This window comes from Rhinopithecus bieti, unplaced genomic scaffold (assembly GCF_001698545.2).
Source record: "Rhinopithecus bieti isolate Rb0 unplaced genomic scaffold, ASM169854v2 scaffold_70516, whole genome shotgun sequence".
NCBI classification, from domain to species: domain Eukaryota; kingdom Metazoa; phylum Chordata; class Mammalia; order Primates; family Cercopithecidae; genus Rhinopithecus; species Rhinopithecus bieti.
The window spans coordinates 705,982-728,517 of record NW_016826783.1 but is presented as its reverse complement, the minus strand read 5'-3'; the positions used below and the strand labels follow the sequence as shown (position 1 = coordinate 728,517).

The following is a 22,536-nucleotide window of genomic DNA, read 5'->3' as shown; positions in this document are numbered from 1 at the left end:
AAACTATGTCATGTGGTCATCCTTGGAGGAAAAGAGCTCTGAGAAGGTGAGCATTTCATATGGGCACATTTACATATGATATTCTTTTAGTAAGAAGCAGTGGAAGAATGGATATTGGGCAGACAACCAGCACCACTTGCCCCAGTGAGTATAAGAGGGACAATGATTTGGGCCGTAGTATGGTTGATAGTCACTTCAACCGTCTTGATGATTTGTGCCAATCACAGAGATAAGATGAGGCATCCAGAGATGTGGTACGAACCACACTCACTTTGATAACCATCTGAGTGATTAACTTTACTGTGGCCTAATTATTTTAGTGGTTCTTCTCTTTTTCTATCTGGATTGAGGGCCACCAACCCAAATGCATGGAAGTTGGAGAGTTAAGAAAGGACTGCATAGCTTGCCTCATCCCCTGGGAAGGTATAATGGAGAGTGGCAGAGAAAGATCTAAGACATTCAGCTCATCTGTATTTTCTGTAGCTTTGTTGGGATAAAGGGTCTTAACCTGCCTAACAAGATTGCATGCTTCTGGAAGGCAGGACGCATTTCTCAGGCTCCTCTATTGCCTCCACAGAGGTTAACACAGAGATGATACTCGAACTTTCTTCACTGATGTATAAATCTGATGATGGCAGTTCATTCAGAAAATTAGAGTTTCAGCTTAGGAACAGTTTACCACCTCTTGTTAATATTCAGCTCACTCCATCAAGATCAGTGACTTATATACCCCATAAATCCACCTCCTATGTGAAACTACTGGGAAAAGTTTTCATTTTTGTCAATATCCTCCAAGGTGCAGTTTGGTGTTTACAGAATATTGATGTTGGCAGGGACATTTTATGTCATTTAATCTTACCTCTCCCATTTTTTTTTTTTATTTTTGATGAGAAAACTGCAATTCAGAATAGTGGAGTGGTACTAAGGTTTGCAAGTGTGACTTTTGTGTTTTGATTTTGTTTTTATTTAATCCATCCAACTTTAACCATACACTTAATAAGAGAAAAACTCTTTATTCTCACCATCTTCAAATACTTCTGTGAAGAGGACAGTTCAACACTGATACTGCATCAAGTGGAAGCAACAGCAGTTTTTTGGCTGCATTTTTATACTAATTTTAGCACTAAATCATACACAGCCTTTAAAAGCAATTGATCCTTTCAGATTATAAAGTCTACATTTGCTTCCAAAAAGAAAATTTTTTTGAAATTGGTTTTGACAAAAACAACACCTGCTCCCACTTCCGTAGGAGGGAGAAGTGTAAAAAACTGTAATATATTGTCTGGAGAAGGGGCATGAAATACAGGAATAAAAAGAAGAATGTGTTGCATTTTCTCTTGCTGATACATTGTATTGTTGTGAATTATTGCACATAGAGAAATGTACTGGCAATTTATTTGTCTGATCTCTTTCTACAAAATGCAAGTCTCTAGATACTTTGTTAGAACAATTACACATTTCTCATTCATCATAGAGAGGAAGTGTGACTTATTGAAAAGAACATGAATTTGGTGTCAAAGAGACCTGAGTTTGAATCACTGCTATGCCACATAGTAACTTTATGATCTTGGACAAGTCATATATCTGATCCTTCCTTTCTATAAAATAGAGACAAAACTCAGAATTATTATGAGGCCTCTAGAGTGGTCATTTATTTCCATTCTCCTATTTTGTGTTTGCTTTGTACAGAGGGAAAAATTCATAAAACTACTGGACCAGTTGCATAACTCTCTGAGGATTGATCTGTCAAAGTATAGGGTACGTAGAAATTTACTTGCATAAAAGAAAACAAACTGCTATGTTTGGTCTAGATAATTTCTTGCCATATAAAAATCACCCATCATGGAATAGAAGAATAAAAATATTGATCTCAGGTGCTGTCACCCTTAGAAATAATCCCTTTGTTGTTCAGATTCTTTACCCTACGTAGAATACAACAATACTCGTGTGTGTGTGTGTGTGTGTGTGTGTGTGTGCGCGCGCGCGCGCGCGCGCGCGCACATGCAGCTTTAATTTTGTAATTTCTAAAATAGCCATCAGATTCAATGACCCTCAGCTAATTCATAAAGTAGACTATGGCCCAGTCCTCATTCTGAAAGCTCATCCTTTGTTACTGAAATATTCCGCTGATACTTCCTCAATTTCTGAGCTTCCTACTTAATTTACTGCTTCATTCTCTTTCCTCCTGGATTAGGGTACCAAGAGTACCATGCAAAGTTGCACAGAATTCATTGTCAACGATTCTACATATCACCTCCTGGGGAAACACATACACATACCACAAATATATTCATGTGTATATGTGCATAAATATATACACATATAATTTTAGTTACAACATATTTTAGTTACAAAATTTAGTTACAAATTTTGTTACAAAATGTCTATGGTGATAACGAATACATGCTCTCTTATATCTTACATTCTTTAACAATTTATCCTAAACGTCTTTTCTTGTTTGAACATATCTATCTCCCATGCATTCCTTTTTAATTAGTCTCTTATTGACAGATACTTTAATTGCATACTTATGGAAGTTATAATACCAAACCTAATGAGAAGAGGACAACCATTAAGCCATTGAGAGAGATATTTGGGGGCAACAAGGGCCTGAAGTCACCTCATTCACTACCTCATCATAAGCACACTAACCCTGTTCAAGTTCATGAATATCTCGTAATTAGCTGTGGGTTTCCTAATGGCTCTTTAGAAAAGCATGTTAATATGTGAAATTGACCAAAGTAAAAATTGTTTCTTAGTTCAAACATTTTATAATTATAACTTTTCATTCCTTCAAATTATGAACATCTGTATTTTCAAATGATACTTCTCATCAAACCTTGCTAAAAGAAGCCTTTTGTTAAAATCCATAGTATTTCAGGAAAGACTATATGATGCAAACTTATTTTTTTAACTTTTAAAGTTTTTTGTGACTAAAAGTAAATGCAGCACATGTATAATTTCTGAAGTATTTTTTAAAAAATACTTATCTTGAGAAAATCATGAAAAATTTTTCCTATGTATGCTACACTTCTTCCTTTTAGTAGCAAGACTATTTTAGAAGCAAGCATTAATAACATCATAACATTGTAATAATGATATTGTTTTGCATTTATTGCATTGTAACTATAAATAGAAGAGTGCAGCTTTCCAAGAGTATAAAAATATAGTATTTCCAAATTGTTTATATTCTATAATGTTTTATGATAAAAATATTTTAAGAATACTTTAGGGGTATTTTAGAAATTGTATACAGTTTACTTTCCATTTTCTTTTATGAGAAGCTAATTTTACTTTATTTTCCCACTGGAGATTTACTACTGACAACCTTATCCATTTTCTGTTTCCTGATTAACCAGGAAAACTTTCCTGCAAGCAATACTGAAAGACTGCAAGACCTGAAATCAACTGTTGACCTGTTAACAAGTATCACCTTTTTTAGGATGAAGGTATCTCATTTTATTTCTGTCACTGTTTTGGTGTGGCATAGAACACATTCATCCCCTGGTAAAGTCTTGCTTTACCCTCCTCTTGATCAAGTACTGTGTCAACCCCATTGATTAAGCTGTACTATCTTTGACTGAACTAAATGAATCTTCCAATATAAGGTATAGTGAAGAAGAGATTATCCTAGACATTTAAAATACTCTGATACATTTGGCTCTAATTTAGTTCTCAGTTAAATCTGTCTTAGATAAAGCTCTCTAGTAAGTGGATGTGGCACTTAAAAAATTTCCAATGGAAATGGAGTTCATTTCTAATTTTAGTTTTAACTTAGATGTTTTGCTAACTTGTTTGCTACAAGAAAGTGGCTGACTCTTTTAAGTTTACCCCAATTGTGGCAACTTCCATTTTCAGCACTGGGAATGTCTATGTAGGAATATATTTGATCACCTATCTAATTGGTATCATTGGCTAGGCCCTACAAACCAGGTATTTCTTTTTAGATATATCATTTCTGCTTTAATTGCAATTTCTCTGCAGTCATAGTTCTGGCTTGCAGTGCAACTTATGTAAAGCATTTTCAGAAACTACTTGCCAGGCTATGGGCTAAAATAAATGCTCTTTGAAAGAGAGTATTACGATGCTTATTCAGAAAATTCCTAAATAGAAACAATTGTTTTTCTTAGCGTTTGCCCATAATTTTTTTCACTAGAACCTCTAAAAGTGGCATTTTGTAGTGAAAGAGAGACACAAAGGGAAACCATAGTATATCAGTGCTCATTTAGATTCTTTAAAGTTGAATTAAAATTCATTTGGTTTAAAATCAGGCCAACTAGGTGACTAGGATAAATAGAATTTACATCAATTCTAATCTACTGTCAGTAGTTACTGGAACATTGTGCAAATAATGATGGCGATACCCAATCAAGTTGACTTAGATTGACAAGTGACATCTGCCATTGACACTGAGAAGTGAGGAATGGGAGTGAGGGTGGGGCGTGCCAGCATGGTGCTACCCATCTGCCATGCCACCTTGATTAAAAACACTATCTCCTTAAACTTGTAACTACTCTTCCCCAACCCTCACTACCAGCTGATGATTTCGCTTCCTATTTCAATGAAAAAAAAAAAAAAAAAAATAGGAGGAAAGAAAGAGGAGCATCCTCAAGTTCCAATCACACACTCCCACCACCTACCCCAGTAGGTACTTCCTTGTATGTGTCCACATATTCTTTCTTTTTTACTATTGGTGAGCCTGTTTTCTTAGAAAATGTGGTCTCTTCTACTTGTGCAATTGATTTTTTCTTCTCTTGTGCACTAAAATACTGGTCCAGCAATCCTCTCCACTTTCCTGAATTGTCAGCTTTCCCCTATGTATGTGCTATTGATTTTACAGTCTTCAAAATACCACTCAGCTTCACTTTCTTCTATAGCTACTACCCCAGTTCATTTCCCTTAATAGCAAAACTCCTTGAAATAGTCATCTGTACATTTCCTTCCAGTTAATTTCCTCATATTATCCTTTGGACAAATTTGCTTCTTCTGTTATCCTTTTTTCTCATTGCAGAGAGTAAAAATCACTTTTTTGTTGCACAGTCCTATTAGTTTTGATAAATGTGTAGTTATATAACCACCAGAGCAATAAGATACAGAATAGTTCCATGAGCCTACACAATTTCCTTGTGCTACACCATTGTTGTCAACCCTTCTCCCACATGCTGGTAACCACTGATTTGTTCTTTGCCTATAGGTTTGCCTTTCCTAGAACATCATGTAAATGAACTTGTACACAATGTACCATAACACAATAGAGATTCATTGGTGTTGAGTGTATCAACAATCCACTACTGTTAATTGCTATGTAGTAATTCTTTGTTATATATGTACTACCAATTTATCCATTCCCTCACTGACAGGTATCTGAGTTATTTCCAATTTTGGTTTATTACAAATAAAACTATTTTAAATAAGCATGGGATTATTGTTGTAAACATACGTTTTTATGCTCCTTGGGTTAAATCCTCAGCAGCAGTGTGTGAGAGTCCCAATTCTTCTGCATCCTCTAGCAAAACTCTTGGGATTTTCCATGTTATGTATGTATGTATGTATGTATGTATGTGTGTATGTATGTGTGTATGTATGTATTATTCTAGTAGAAGTGATGTTGCATTATCTTAATGTATTAATTTTGTCTAAAAATTAATAATATTGAGAATTTTGGGGGGTTGACTTGCTATCTGAATATCTTCTTTTGTGAAGAATGTTGAAATTTTTACCCGTATTTGTTAGCTGGCTTTCTTACTGTTAAGGGCAATTTAATTTTAATTATTTTAAATTGATTGATCAAATTGCATGTATTTATTGTGTACAACATGTTGTTTTAAAATATATATACATTGCAGGATGGCTAAATCTAGCTAATTAACGTATGCATTACCTCACAAAGTTTTCATTTTTGTGAGGAGAATATTTAAAATCTGCTTTCTTGCATTTTCAAGAATACAATAGTCTTGAGTTTTGAGAGTTTTGTATGTTTTGGATACAATTTTTTGCCAGATATATGATTTGCTATTATTTTGCCTTGTTTGTGCCTTGCCTTTTAATTGTCTTAAAATATATCATATAGCAAGTTTTAAATTTTGGTCTACTTTATCATTTTTTTTTTTTTCTAATTATGGATAGTGCTCTTGGTTAAACCAACATCACAAAGAGGTTTTTTGGTGTGTTTCTTCTAAAAGATTGGTTTTACCTTTTATATTTGGGCATATGTTTTATTTAGAATTTTGGGAATTTTTTTGGTGGTGGTTTTTGTTTGGTATAAGGTATAAAGTGTGAATCAGGGATAACATTTTACATATTTATGTTTAAGAGTTCCAGCAGCATTTATTAGAAAGATTTTCCTTTCTCCATTAAATTGTTTTTGTATTATTGTAAAAAATTAAATTGACCATGTATGTATGGGTCTGTTTCTGAACTCTCTATACTGTTCAATTGTTTGTACATCCACCACTACCATCCTGTCTTGATTACTGTGAACTCATAGCAAATCATAAAAAAAAAGATAATGTGCATCCCACCTCGTTTCTTTATTTTTCACAGTTGTATAGGTGATTATCATTCTTTCTAGGATTTTAATTGAGGTTTCATTTCATCTATAGCTCAATCTGGAGAGAACTGACATTTTAACAATATTAAAACTTCAACTCTGTCCTTAGTTTTTGACCACACTGCAATCAGACTTTTACTCTCTCACTTCCCAAAAATGATTTGTCAACATCGCATGTTTTATTTCCCGCCTATAACATTGGCTCTTGTGGGGGTGGGCGGGACTCTCTACTGCTTTATTCTTTCTCATTTGTCTGTTGTCACAGATTTAGAATTATGTAAGATTTAACTGGATTTATTTCTTGGACCTCTTCTCTTCACTATCCATACTCAACCAGTGTTGTTTCTTTACATTCTTCTGTAAGATAATAATTTCCAAATTTATATCTCTAACCAGAACTTTTCCACAACTGTAGATTCATTTTTCCAAATACCTTCTTGAAATTCATGTATATGCCTAATAGGCTTCTTAAACTGTTCAGAATTGAGCTCCGGAGCTCCCATACACAGTTTTTCCCATTTAAATTGAAGTCACCTCCCTTATAACAGTTGCTCAGGCTAAAATACTGGGGACAACTGCAGCTCTCACACAAGTCATCCAGTCTGTCAGGAAATCCTGTTCGCTCTTTTTTTCTAAAATTTACCAGAATATGATTTCTTCTAATAATTTATAATCCTACCACCTTGATCAAGCATCATCTTCACTAGACTAAATTTTAACATTATTCTCAAAATTGGTCTTTCTATTTTTTTCATAGCCCACTTTAAGGCAGCATAAGGGAGCCTTATAAAAGATAGTTATTATGCTAAAATTAGGCCATTTTGCTCTTACGCTTAAACTATCCAATTCCTTCCCACCTCACTAAAAGCTAAGATTCTTATAATCATCTATATGTAGTTTCCCCTTGTTCTCACCCTACATCTTCATTTACCATTGCTGTTTATTGTATTAGTTCTATTCCATTGGAACACTTCCTATCCTTCTTCTGTTTTACTTTTCAACATGCATCATCATGTAATATATCTTATATATTTATTTTGTTTATTATCTACTTGAACTTAAGCCCATGAGGAAAGGGATTTTTATTTCTATCGTTCATTGCTGTATCACCATTATCTGGCATATAGGAAGCAATAAATATTTGTTGAGTGATGGAATGGAATGAAATCAAAGAATGCATGAACTATTAACTGGTCACGTTAAGTGTTGTTATTTGAGTGTTTACAACCATTATCATTTTCAATAAGTTTTTATATCGGAAAGTTGAAATGTTTACACGTTTAAAACCACATGATAAGATGACACTTACTGAACATAGAAAAATCAACTAAAAGTCTTTATTGAATATATATTTGAGTAGTTTCTACTAGATTACAATGTGTTATTGTTGCATTTGAGAAAATAAGCGTCTGCCTTTGTCTGTCAGGTTCTGGAGCTGCAAAGCCCCCCAAAAGCAAGCATGGTGGTGAAAGACTGTGTAAGGGCTTGCCTGGATTCTACATACAAGTATATTTTTGACAATTGCCATGAACTCTACTCCCAGCTAATAGACCCGGTAAGAAAATATGTATGTCTTTTATAATCCCCACTTTTGTTTCTAATATCTGTTTCAATACGTTTAGCATGAGAGTAAACAGAAAAGTATGTTCATTTAATTTCATATTAACTGCAAATTTGAGAATTTCCATATCTTTTCTTCACATTTGAATATCACTTTCGCATACATGAACTAATTCACTCCTTACAATAACTTTATGTAGTAAAGGCACATATCGTTTAAGGTTTTAGCTGAAGAATCAGTTTCAGAAAATTGAAGAGATTTTCTCAAGGTCACACAGTGGGTAGGTGGAAGATTTGGGACTACACATTAGGATTCCAACTGCCGTTTCTATGTTCTTCCCCTAACTCACACTGCCTCCCATATCATTTTATTTCATTTATTTATTTTTTGAGAAGGAGTCTCACTCTGTCGCCCAGGCTGGAGTGCAGTGGCACAATCTCGGCTCACAGTAACTTCCGCCTCCTGGGTTCAAGCAATTCTTCTGCCTTAGGCTCCCCAGTTGCTGGGATTACATACATGAGCCACCATGCCCAGCTAATTTTTTTTTTTTTTTTTTTTTTTTTTTAGTAGAGATGGGGTTTCTCCATGTTAGCAGGCTGGTCTCAAACTTCTGACCTCAGGTGATGCACCTGCCTCAGCCTCCCAAAGTGCTGGGATTATAGGCATGAGTCACTGTGCCTGGCCTATATGTTAATTTATTAAGAAATATTTCAAAAACACAATTTAAATCAAAACCACATTGAGATACAATCTCACACCAGTAGTAATGGCTATTATTATTATTATTTTAAATTTTTATTTCCATAAGTTTTTGGGGAACAAGTGGTATTTGGTTACGTAAGTAAGTTCTTTTGTGGTGATTTGTGAGATTTCGGTGCACCCATCACCCAAGCAGTACACACCGAACCCAATTTGTAGTCTTTTATCCCTCACATCCCTCTGACCCTTGCCCCAGAGTCCTCAAAGTCCATTGTATCATTCTTATGCCTTTGCNTTTTTAGTAGAGATGGGTTTTCTCCATGTTAGCAGGCTGGTCTCAAACTTCTGACCTCAGGTGATGCACCTGCCTCAGCCTCCCAAAGTGCTGGGATTATAGGCATGAGTCACTGTGCCTGGCCTATATGTTAATTTATTAAGAAATATTTCAAAACACAATTTAAATCAAAACCACATTGAGATACAATCTCACACCAGTAGTAATGGCTATTATTATTATTATTTTAAATTTTATTTCCATAAGTTTTGGGGAACAAGTGGTATTTGGTTACGTAAGTAAGTTCTTTTGTGGTGATTTGTGAGATTTCGGTGCACCCATCACCCAAGCAGTACACACCGAACCCAATTTGTAGTCTTTTATCCCTCACATCCCTCTGACCCTTGCCCCAGAGTCCTCAAAGTCCATTGTATCATTCTTATGCCTTTGCATCCTCATAGCTTAGCTCCCACTTATGAGTGAGAACATACAATGTCTGGCTTTCTATTCCTGAATTACTTCACTTAGAATAATAGTCTTCAGTTCCATCTAGGTTGCTGTGAATGCCATTAGTTCATTCCTTTTTATGGCTGAGTAGTAGTATTCCATTATGTGGAGATAGATATAGATGTAGATATAGATATCACAGTTTCTTTATTCACTCATTGATTTATGGGCATTTAGGCTGGTTCCATATTTTTGGAACTGTAAATTGTGCTGGTATAAACCTGCATGTGCAAGTATATTTTTTGTGCATGGACTTCTTTTCCTCTGGGTAGATACCCAGTAGTGAGATTTCTGGATTAAATGGTAGTTCTACTCTTAGTTCTCTAAGGGATCTCCACACTGTTTTCCAAAGTGGTTGTACTAGTTTACATTCCATTAGCAGTGTAGAAGTGTTCCCTTTTCACTGCATCCATGACAATATTTTTTTTTTTTTTTTTATGTTTTTACTATGGCCATTCTTCCATTAGTAATGTGGTATTGCATTGTGCTTTTGATTTCTATTTCCCTGATCATTAGTGATGTTGAGCATTTTTTCATGTATTTGTTGGTCATTTGTATATCTTCTTTTGAGAATTGTCTATTCATGTCCTTCGCCCACTTTCTGATAATAATTTTTTCTTACTAATTTGTTTGAGGTTCTTGTAGATTCAGGATATTAGTCCTCTGACAGATGTACAGATTGTGAAGATTTTCTCCCACTCTGTGGGTTGACTGTTTACTCTGCTGAGTGTTCCTTTTGCCGCACAGAAGCTCTTAAATCCCACCTATTTATCTTTGTTTTTGTTGCATTTGTTTTTGGGTTCTTGGTCATTAAGTCTTGGGTAAGCCAATGTCTAGAAGGGTTTTCTGATGTTATCTTCTAGAATTTTTATAGTTTCAGGTCTTAGATTTAAGTTCCTTGATCTATCTTGAGTATATTTTTGTGTAAGATGAGAGATGAAGATCCAGTTTCATTTTCCTACGTGTGGCTTACCAATTTTCCCAGCACTATTTGTTGAATAGGGTATTCTTTCCCCACTTTATGTTTTTGTTTGCTTTGTTAAAGATCAATTGGCTGTAAGTATGTGGGTTTATTTATGTGCTCTCTATTCTCTTCCATTGGTCTATGTGCCTGTTTTTATACCAGTACCATGCTGTTTGGGTGATTATGGTCTTATAGTATAGTTTGAAGTTAGGTAATGTGATGTCTCCAGATTTGTTCCTTTTGCTTAGTCTTGCTTTGGCTATGTGGGCTCTTTTTTGGTTCCATATGAATTTTCGGACTGTTTTTGCTAGTTCTGTGAAGAATTGTGGTGGTATTTTGATGGGAATTGCATTGAATGTGTAGATTGCTGTTGGCAGTATGGTCATTTTCACAATATTGATTCTACACATCTATAAGCATACAGAATGACTATTATTAAAACATCAAAAAACAATACATGCTAGTAAGGCTGCAGAAAAAAAGGGAATGCTTATACACTGTTGGTGGGAATATAAATGTATTCAGCCACTGTGGAAAGCAGTATGGAGATTTCTCAAAAATCTTAAAACAGAACTACCGTTAGACCTAGCAATTCCATTACTGAGAATCTATACAAAAGAAGATCAGTTTTTCTACAAAAAGATAAATGCACTCATATATTCATCACGGCACTATTCACAAAAGCAAAGACATGGAATCAATCTAGGTGCCCATCTGTGGTAGACTGGATAAAGAAAATGTGGTATATACATACCACAGCATACTATGTAGCCATAAAAAAAGAATGAAATAATGTCCTTTGCAGCAACATGGATGCGTCTGGAGACCATTATCCTAAACAAAATAATGCAGGAAAGGGAAACTAAATACTGCATATTCTCACTTATAAGTGAGAGCTTATAAAGATGGGAACAATAGAAACTAGGCCTATTGGCAATGGGAGAAGGCTTAAAAAACTAACTGTTGGGTCCTATGGTAAGGGGATCTGTCGTACCCCAAACCTCAGCATCACACAATATATTCATGTAACAAACTTACATATGTACCTCATGAATCTAAAATAAATGTTGAAATTATTTTTTAAAATTTCGGGAATACAAAAGAAAATATAGAAAGCAAATCAAACATGTATATGCTTACTACCTACTAGCCATAACCATATGTTGACATTTTCCAGTATTTCTCTGCTCTTATTTAAAGACATTAAACGTTACACATAAAATAGTATTTTGCTTTGTATTTCCCAATCCCATCCCACTCCTTTTTTGTCCTTTGGAAATGAACACTATTCTAATATTGGTGAGTTTGAAATATTTTCACATATGATCAATGAACGCTTGAATTTTATGTTCTATGAATTGCCTGTCAGTCTTTTGTGTGTGTTTCTCTTGGTTTGCTTGTCTATTGCTTATTAATTTATAGAAAAATCTAAAAATGTGGATCCTAATCCTTTTGTGGTTATGTGGATTTCATAGATTACTTCCCTCTTGATGACACATCTTTTTTGTTATATTGAAGTTTTCTAATGCATACTATGACATATATAGCTATTACTTCTATAAAATTGACTTTTACAAATGTATTCTAGCTTGGGTAATCTGGGCAACATAGTGAGACCCTATCTCTACAATTTTTTTTAATTAGCTGAGTGTGGTGGTATGTGTCTATAGTCACACCTACTTAGAAGGTTAAGGTGGTTAGAGTGAGCCCAGGAATTGGAAGTTAGAGTGAACTATGATAGCTCCCCTGCATTCCAGCCTTGGTGACACAGCAAAACCCTATCTCTATTTTTTTTTAAAAAATATGTCTACTGCCTATCCTTTCCTGAATAGTGCACTTGCTCCACTAGATATTAAAATTTGTGTGATTATCCATGAAACATTCTGTTTACTTGGGAGAGGCAAATTCTAGAAAGCAAATGTTAGATGAAGGCAAGTAAGACTCTTCCAAACTGAATTTTTAACTAGGTTTTATATAGTATGATGTATTTCTGGGGTCACTGTTTTTTTTTTGTTGTTGTTGTTTGCTTGTTTTTTGCTTTATAAGAAAACATATTAAGCTGAGTTTGGCGTTCTATAAGCAAAACAATATATAACCACATACTTGTTCATAACTTTAGCTTATCAACTCTGTTAGATAGGCTCTAGTTTTAAAACTTGGTCGTCCAGGATTACTAGGAGCTAAATTGGTTCTCAATTGTATTTCCCCGTGAGTAGTTTTCTAATGACTTTTCTTTGTCTAATCTCTGCTTTCCATCTTCCTCCCATAGGGCTCTTTCAATTCTTTTAAATTTTTCAACATCATTATCTTTATTTTACCTAAAGGCTAAGATTGAAACTTTTTATTGTACCATGTAATTACCCATGCATAACTTTTTTTTTTTTTTTGACAAAGGTTTGCTCTGTCACCCAGACTGGAGTGCAGTGGCGCAATCTCGGCTCACTGCAACCTCCGCCTCTTGGGTTCAAGTGATTCTGCTGTCTCAGCCTCCTGAGTAACTGGGATTACAGAGACCCACCACCTTGCCTGACTTATTTTGTATTTTTAGTAGAGACAGGGTTTTATCATGTTAACCAGGCTGGTATCAAACTCCTGACCTCAGGGGATCCACCTTCCTCAGTCTCTCAAAGTGCTGAGATTACAGGCGTGAGCCACCACGCCTGGCCCCATGCATAACTTCATAATCAATCTTACTAGACTTCACCAGGTTCAGTTTCTTACTCCTCACACTCCTGAACCAAACTGCTCTGATCTCATGAGCGCTAAATTTTATAATTTCCATGAATCAGTCATCCTTTTTCACGTCCCTGCATTTATGCATTTTGTTCTATATACCTAAAAAAACTCTCCCTCCTTCCCTGCTTTCATCAAAATCCAGCTCCAATATGATCTTTGTTGAAGAAAAACTTATTCATTACACCCATTACAGAATGGTAAGGCAGACTATTCAAAGAGGACTATTACAATAGTTACACAGGAAGGCTACCGCAATGGGATTTTATAGTAGAAGAGAAATTGGGCTCAACTGTGAATACCACAAGGAAAAGTGGGAATTTATAGCCAAGGAGCTGAGTTAAGGGGAAGGACTTAATGGATAGAAATTACTAAGAGGTAACATTTGGGGTAAGGGGGGATCCTAGCCAACAGATCTGATGGGATTCTTGCTGAAGGCAGACCAGGGTGATCAAGTATCACCGGAAGCACTGTGGAGGAAGGAAACCTGATCAGATATCAAAGTGTGATCAGATATCAAGGATGAACAATTCTGGCTAAACTGAGAAGATTCTTGCTAAATTAGTCAATGCAGAAACTAACATGGGAGCTCAAAAGTTGAGGTCTGGTTAAAAAGAGAGCTCAGAAGAGTTTGACTAAAGTTTGGTCAAAGAGAGAATCTTTATCATTTCCTCATCTACTAATTAATACTCAGTGGATGAATTAAACTGCCAAAGTAAAGTGGCATACCTTACTTGATGTCTTTCTAATACATAAATAATAACAACGACAATAATAAACAAGCAGTTTATTTCTGTAAGAGAGCTTCGTAGGTAGTTCCCATGAAGCAAACATGCCCCTAACAAAAAGTAAATGAACTATGTCACATCAAAATAATCTAATATCACTTAATATCTTCTAACTTGGCTTTCAGAAAAGATAATTACATAATTTTCTTACTAGTTTTATTTTTAGGTAGATAGATCTTAGATTTTATGTGAAATTTTGTCAATGTAGGGAATGCTTGGGGCTAAGCTTTAAATCTTGGAAAAACACTTTTTCATCAACATTGTTATTATTTGAAATTCGAAAGGAAGCATCCATTGGAGCTGAATTATTTAGGGGGCTAATACTCTCTAGAACCCTTTTGAAGCCATCTAGGAATATTTCAAATGTTTAAGCCTTGTCTCCCCTCAGTTGGCTGCAACTCCATGCTCCTAAGAATTCAAGTTAAGACCTTTTTGTCTTATAGCGTACATCTCACTTGTCTTCAAATTCTAATTATTTAATTCAAAATTAAATACCTTCATTTCAAAATATATCAAGAATCAGACCACTTTTCACCAGATCCATGCTTCTACCCTGCCTGGCTCAGAACCATAATCATTGTTCACTTGGATTACTATGTAACTTCCTAAGAGGGCTCAATGTGTCTACCCCATCACCTTATGTCTGTTCTCAACAGAGCAGCCAGAATTATTTTTTAAAAAAGGAAGTCAGATTATATCACTCTTCTGCACAGAATGTTCTAAGGCCTTTCATTTAAGTTAAATTCAAAGTCCTACAAAACTCTACATGATCTGGTCCATGTTACGCTTCTCACCCCTCTAAATCTAATTCTGTCCCCTTGCACATATCTCCATGTGACTGGAGAGCCAATGAAGAGCTGATGCGCAGGGAAGTAATGTGAACAATGCTTTACCCCTGCTTTTTATGACAGAGACAGAACTTAGGACAGTGCCGAGTAGGTGCTCATAAAAGCATTTGTTGAATGAATTGAATAAATAAATAAACTGATTTTTCTCCAAATAATACGGTAAGTAATTATAGATATATTTCAACTATGATAAACAAGATTGAATGAAATGCCCTATTCTGTGGTAGACTCTCAATGCTTGCCTAAGGCCTCTTGCACTTACTCTGGGTCATGTGGCAGGATCCCAGATGATGAGATATGGGAAAGGTAAATGAAGGTCACTTCTCGTCCCAACCCATAAAAACATCTTGTCACCCGCAGTGCAATAACTTGGAAGGATGTATATTCCAGATGGCATAGCTACCAGGTGGAGAAGGGCTGCCTAGTCAGCCCCAGACTTTGGATGTTTAAGAAATAATCTTTTATTGTGTTAACTTACTGATATTTGGATATTTATTTGTTACCATAGCGCAATCTGGCTTCTTTTGACTAAAAGAACTTCAGCTCCTTTTCCAACCTGCCACCCCACTATTTAAAATATATCCATGTTTATGTGACTATCCTATTTATAAATCTTGACCAGCTCCCCATTTACTCACAGGATGAAATCCAGACTCTCCCATTATCCACAGTGCCTCTAAGGTCTAAGCCCTGATTATCACTCCTGACTTTAACATCATCTCCACATTGCATTCCATGATTCAGTACATTAAACTCCATGGTGACTTTGCCTGCCTTATATTTACCTGCCTGGAGTGTGCATCACTTCTCCAAACTTCCCTCCTAATGGCTAACCCCAGCTCAGCTAACCTTTTCAGAAAGTCTTTATAACCTCTTCTAGCTGGATTTGGTGTTTCGGTTCCCTGTTCTCATAATACCCTCACATGTCACCACCACTGCACTTATCACGGTGAATTCATTAGGTGCATCATGTGATATCAGTTTGACCTATCTTCCCAGCTAAACTGTGAGTTTCATCTTTGTATTCCCATTGCCTGGTGGTATACCTGACTCTGAGTAGGGTTGATAAACAAAGTAATTATCTAGTAAAAATAACATTAAAAAAAAAAAAAGCAGTGCCTTAGTTACTTATTTATGGTATCCTTCAATGACTCTACATTAAAACCTATGGTAAGGAACATAATCACTGATATTAAAACCCCTGAGTTCAAATTACATCTCTACTTTTTAGAATTATGGCCTTTGGTAAGCTAGTTAGCCTCTTCATGTCTAGTTTTTTCATCATATTCATGCTACTTCTGTTTGCTCTGAATCCTCTCTGGATAATATAATGCCTTGCCTGAAAGAAAAAGTTAAGGATTCCAGCACTGTTAAACACAGTACAGTTCTGATTATTTAAATGTGGAATCATACTTTCTCTTTCCAAAGGGATTTTGAAGAACCATATAAAATAAAATGCTTAGAATGAAAAGGAAAATTGATTTGATAGAAAAGTAGAAACAGCTGCAGTTAGAACAAGATAGAAGTGTGGTCTCCGGAGACTGGCTGTGCACTCAGTAGGTGGGATTTACCTTGGCTGAATTGCCAGGCTCCGCATCTGCACTTCAGTTTAGTTTAAGATCTCCAATGTGTCAGTGTACACAGAGGTCATTGGTGGCTTGCAGAGAGATACACAAAAGATCAGTCTATAAACTAGGATAGATGTCTATCCAGCAGATACCTCATCAGCCCTATTATATGCCAGGCACTGGTGTTGGCTCTTAGGACATGTCAGAGAACAAACGATAGTTTCTTTGAAATAAAAAATAAACATTTCTAACTGATTGAAAATGTTTTAGTTTACACTCTCCTGGGTGAACATCTATGTGAAAATAAAACCTGTAATCTGAAGGTTATTTTAGGAGCATGGAACAAGAGTAGAATGAATTAGTTGGATAATATTAATAGTGACTATTGCTAGCGTGAACACATCCATTTTAATAAAATCTACATAAAGAGACCCCCTAATTGTGGAATGAGTGGGATAGATAAGACTTTCTTTTTAAATGTGTTTTAAACGAATTATGCTGAGCTAATGTCAGCATTAACTCGGTTCCATGGAAACCACTCTGCGAAAGAACTTTTCTGTTGAACAATGAAAACCCTTATTAACTGATTTCTACAGTCCCCTCCACTCCTACCCTGAAATCAAAACTTGTTTACACAGAGATCATCCACAAGAAGATGCCAAAAACCAATAAAACCTTTCTGCCTAAGATGCTCGTATTTTAAGTTTATATATTGTGGTAAATTTTAAGTCGTTTATTGAATGACTACCTAAGAAAATTGTATTAAGATATGCCTTAACTAAAACACGTGTACACTTTTAGTTCTGAAGCACAATTAGGGACTTTTTAAAATCTTATTTTGAATCTGATTAGAAGGTTTGTAACTAAAAACAAGAACAAACGAAAGTTCTTGACATTCATGTGATGATTTCTTTTGAAAATCATTTCTCCAAATGAAGGTGTTTTGTTATAAGACAGCATGAGTGATACAGATACATGAATGCAGAGGGAAATGTGCCACCTAAAAGTGGGAGTCATATGTCAAATCAGTAGAAACATATTTCTGTATTAACTTTTGGATATATACACACACACATGCACATATATGCTTAGACTCTTTGTTGCCCTCCCAAGTCAAATTCTCTCACTTCTTCTCTCAGAGGAAATCTCTGTTATGAATTTCTTATTAGCTTTGATGAACATAGTTTCATCTTTGTGTGCATTTACTACATATATCTATTATTTGTGATACAGTCTTTTCTCCATCAACCTGTGACATAATACATTTTAGAAATAGGTAATACAGTGTTATTGTTATATATACTAATTCTAGAACCAGATTGTCTAAATTTAATTATTCTTCTATAATTTTTAAAGCTCAATATTAATCTTTGAGAATTATCTATGCTGATGCATGTATGTACAGTTTGTTGATTTTTTACAAAATCAAACACTGTTTTGATTAAAAAATCAAAACTGTTGATTTTTTACAACAAGCATATACAGCAATATACACATCAATTCCAATTTTCATAATTACAAATAAGACTGCAATGAATATCTTTGTCATAGATGTGTAAAAATTTCAGTATAGTCTCTTAAAGGAGAAGGGAATACCCTCCTTTCCTCTACTTTTTCCCTTCCACTAGACAGAATGTGGACCTGATTTTGAGCCATCTTGTACCATGTGGACAGAAGCACCCTTTACTTTTCACATACATTAAAATACCTTTTATTTGTCTGATACCCATGGTAACATTGAGTTTAGTGAAAACAGAAACTCCATTAATCTTACTATTGAATTTGTAGCATATAACACTCTGCAGAGATCAATTAATAATTTGTAAATGAAAATTCTATCAAAAAACATCTCTTTGTATTAGATGGCATGTGATATGTATACCACAATTTTGGCCAGGTTATTCTCTGAAAATTCCTTGAGAAAAAGAAAACATCATCATGGAATACTCTAAACTGGCAACTCACCTGAATTTAAATGTGGAAATTTTCAGAAAGTCTATGCTTAATTTGCGGACATATCTTTCTCAGTTATTTTAACCCAAAAGGTTGATTCAGCTATTTGTCTTTCTCCGTTTCCTTTGATTTTGCTCTAGCCAATTTCTAAATAATTCAGCAATGAAAGAAAAGTTAGAATGTGCCCTGAAATGTACATGTAGAAAAATATCCAATTCTACAACTCTTAATTTGAATGATTTAAATAGTAATCATTAAGAAACTGGCTATAATATGTCCCTGACTTTTCTTAGATATTTTTCCAGCAATGTACTTTCTTATGTAATCATTGGCATTAGTTAGGGAATGATGTTTATTCTGAAAGAAAGGTGCCTTTTTACCACCTCATATGCTCATTCTCTTAGTTCTAAATCTGTGTAAATATAAAGATAACTTAGGCCGGGCGCGGTGGCTCAAGCCTGTAATCCCAGCACTTTGGGAGGCCGAGACGCGGATCACCGACGCGTCAAGAGATCGAGACCATCCCTGGCTAACCCCCCACGGTTAAACCCCGTCTCTACTAAAAAATACAAAAAACTTAGCCGGGGCGACGGTGCGGCGGCCTGTAGTCCCAGCTACTCGGGAGAGCGCTGAGGCCAGGAGAATGGCGCTGAACCCGCGGAGGCGGAGCTTGCAGCTGAGCTGAGATCCGGCCACTGCACTCCAGCCCGCGCGACAGGAGTGAGACCCGGTCTTCAAAAAAAAAAAAAAAAAAGATAACTTAGATAATATGTTTATAATTTATTAGATACAAATATATCAAATTATAATTTATAAACATTTATATTTTATAATTTTTTTTTTTTTATAAAAATTATCATTATTTGATATTCTATAAAAATGTATTAGAATAAATGTTATAATGTTATGAAAAGAAAATTTCTTTTTAAATGGCAGCTTCATGAATAGTATATAAAATTTTACTTGTAACAAGAAATTGTTCAAAATGAGTGGTATATTGATTGCCATGTATTATGTGTTGTAAAGAAGAAAAATATATGAAAATTTAGAGCCTAAAAAATGACTAGCCAGTTATGCTTCTATCACTATATGCTTTAATTTTCATAACAAAGTAAATAAATAAAGTCAAAAATGAAACCATAATAAATTCTGAAAATATCAATAACATACATACTATGTTGTATTAGTAAAACTAGTGAAATTTTTATTCTAAAACTGAATTATGACAATACATGAAAAAAAATAACCTCACATTGTTAATAAACATTGATGAAAAAAGTCTAATTAAAATATTGAATATTAAAGAAGATGACTTGGTCAAGTAATTTTATCTCATGGATGCAAAAATGGTTCAACAATACCAAAAAAAGATCAATTATAAGTTTAATGGTGATATGGGACATTGGAACCTTCATGCACTTTCAGTTGGCAAGTAAACTGGGAGCCAGTAATCTTACTCTGGGTACATATTTTCACAAAGTTCACTAAGGGCATGTTTACTAGGATATTCAACACAACATTGTTTGTGAGGCTGAGGAGTTAGAGGCAACCCAGGTATCCTTCATAGAAGAATAGATCCGTAAAATGTAGTGTGTATGTACCATGGAGTATTGTGGAGCACTTAGAAAAATGGGTTAGATGTCTACATAGTAACATGGATAAAAAGTCAAAACAGTGATGAGTGGAAAACAAGGGAAGAAACATAATGTTGTATATTAGCACAATAATATTTTTTTTTCTTTTCTTTTCTTTTTTTCTTTTTTTTTTGATATGGAGTCTCGCTCTGTCGCCCAGGCTGGAGTGCAGTGGTGCCATCTCGGCTCACTGCAAGCTCTGCCTCCCAAGTTCACGCCATTCTCCTGTCTTAGCCTCCGGGGTAGCTGGGACCACAGGCCCCTGCCACCACGCCCGGCTAATTTTTGTATTTTAGTAGAGACGGGGTTTCACCGTGTTAGCCAGGATGGTCTCGATCTCCTGACCTCGTGATCCGCCCGCGTCGGCCTCCCAAAGTGCTGGGATTACAGGTGTGAGCCACCTACCGTGCCCGGCCTATTTTTCTAAAATTCAGATAAATACACAAAATAATAATAAACATTTTACAAGACTGAAAAAATAAGCAAGCACTAAACTCAGTATATGGTCTTATGTAAGTCAAAAGGAGATGAAATTATAGAATGGTAATTAAAAAGAAATGAAAAGATAAGAATGATAGATGGTATGAATAGAAAGGCAGACAGGAAACTTGCATGATCTAAGTCCCTAAATTTAAAGTTCTAACCTCTCCTCCACCTCAAAGAAAAAAAGAGTAAGTCTAAATGTCTGCAGCAAAATATGCTATATTTGTGATATCTCTGGGGTCAATTACCTAGACTTCATATAACTTTTCAATTGATATGAATTTAACGTCTAACAAGTGTAGAGCTCAGATTTAATGTTGACTCTTTTTGCCTCACATGGCCATACACAAAATTGAAATGGAGACCTCTGAAATAGTGCAGTATTATAATCATAAAATTGCTGTAGTGGCATCAAGAGGTATAATCAATATTGCGTCATGTGATTTTCATTTTACTGTGTTCATTCTTTAGAAGCCTTCATTCTTTAAAGATGTTTTTCATTCACAAATGGTGATAGGAAAAAATGAATTTATCTACAATGAGCTTCTTTATATTTTAATACTATGAATTAAGTTGTTTAGAATGCATAATATTTCATTGAAGACTATAGTTTGAGTCATTTCACTTAAAATTTTTCTATTTTTCATATCGTGACTTTGTATAATAGTTACCCAGGAAACTGATGATTCTTGAATCATGAATATTAGTTTTAAAATATAGTTGTTGATTGGGATGGGACATTTTAGTAAGTCAAATTACTCCAAACTCATGAAAAGTCCAGTAAACATAAGAAAATGGAAACTTTTTTTTTTTTTACAATTGTTTGACTCTAGTATTTCCTAAATTTCCTGCTGCTAAGAATCATCTGGGGAGCTTATTAAAACACAGGTTCTTGGCTACTTCAGAAAATATAGGATATCCAGTAAAGTGCGCAAGAATCTGTATTTTTTAACAAGTTAGTCGAATGATACCTGATATTAGGCAACTATTCCATTAAATAAAACTTTGTCACTATGGATCCTGATATTCTGTTTACTTTTAGTTTTCTTTTAGTAAGTATCTAGAGAAAAACTTGCACTGAAAATTAAATTGTGAAAGAACTATGGTATATAAAAAATCTGTTTAAGGACTGGTTTTGCCTAATAGTCTGTATTATTTCCCAAGGCTTGGGCTCCTCTTCCCCAGCTTCCCAGAAGTTACAGAAATCTTAATATAATTCCTTTTTAAGAAAAAAAAAATTGGTAGATGTTACTTATGTTACTGAATCCTTGGTAAAATAATACAGCAATTAAGATCAACAGGGAGACAGTATTGTGGAGTATATTATAAAACACTTCAGTGCAGGAATTTTATCTCTCTTGCTCACCAATGCATTTTTTATATCCAACCTAACACTTCACGTATACTAGGCATTCCATAAATAGTGGATGTAATAGTTGCCATTTTTGTTTATAATACATGTGAATCAAAACCATAAGATTTTAATTTTAATTTTAGTTTTACAACTTACTAATTATAAAGAATTAACAAATCACTCAGTAGCCATTGTTTTCTTATCTCTAAAATAATGCAATATATTTTGTCTCTACTTCAGAGGTAGTAGAACTCTGATTCTAAAATCAGGAGGTGTTTGCACTTAGTGAAGCATCTAGTGAATTAGGAAGTAGTGTAGAAACATAAGTAATTAAAAGAGAGAAATATACAGAGATAGAATTAAAGTTAAAATATCATTTACTCAATGATTTCGTTGAACTGTTGGGCTGAAAGTTAAATGTGAAATTTTAAAACAAGAGGTCAGGAACTCTAATCCATCTAAAAAGCTTTCTATATGGTTAAATTTAATGCATTTTAATTGCTATTTTCAGCCTTCCAGGAAACACTGATGCAGTTATTCTCATAGTTTTGATTCTGTTTATATATTGTGGTTATATAAATATATAACATATATACTTTAATATTTTTATATAAATATAG

At 34.7% G+C, this 22,536-nt stretch overlaps 1 pseudogene across 1 annotated transcript in view; it reads left to right on the top strand.

Moving 5' to 3' along the window:
* Positions 1 to 22,536, top strand: part of LOC108523086 (protein unc-13 homolog C-like) — a 261,211-nt pseudogene that overhangs the window by 189,366 nt on the left and 49,309 nt on the right. The window contains exons 13-15 of the transcript XR_001883691.1: positions 1,690 to 1,758; positions 3,360 to 3,449; positions 7,977 to 8,105. The product of XR_001883691.1 is annotated as a protein unc-13 homolog C-like (transcript). The remainder of the gene's footprint in view (positions 1 to 1,689; positions 1,759 to 3,359; positions 3,450 to 7,976; positions 8,106 to 22,536) is intronic.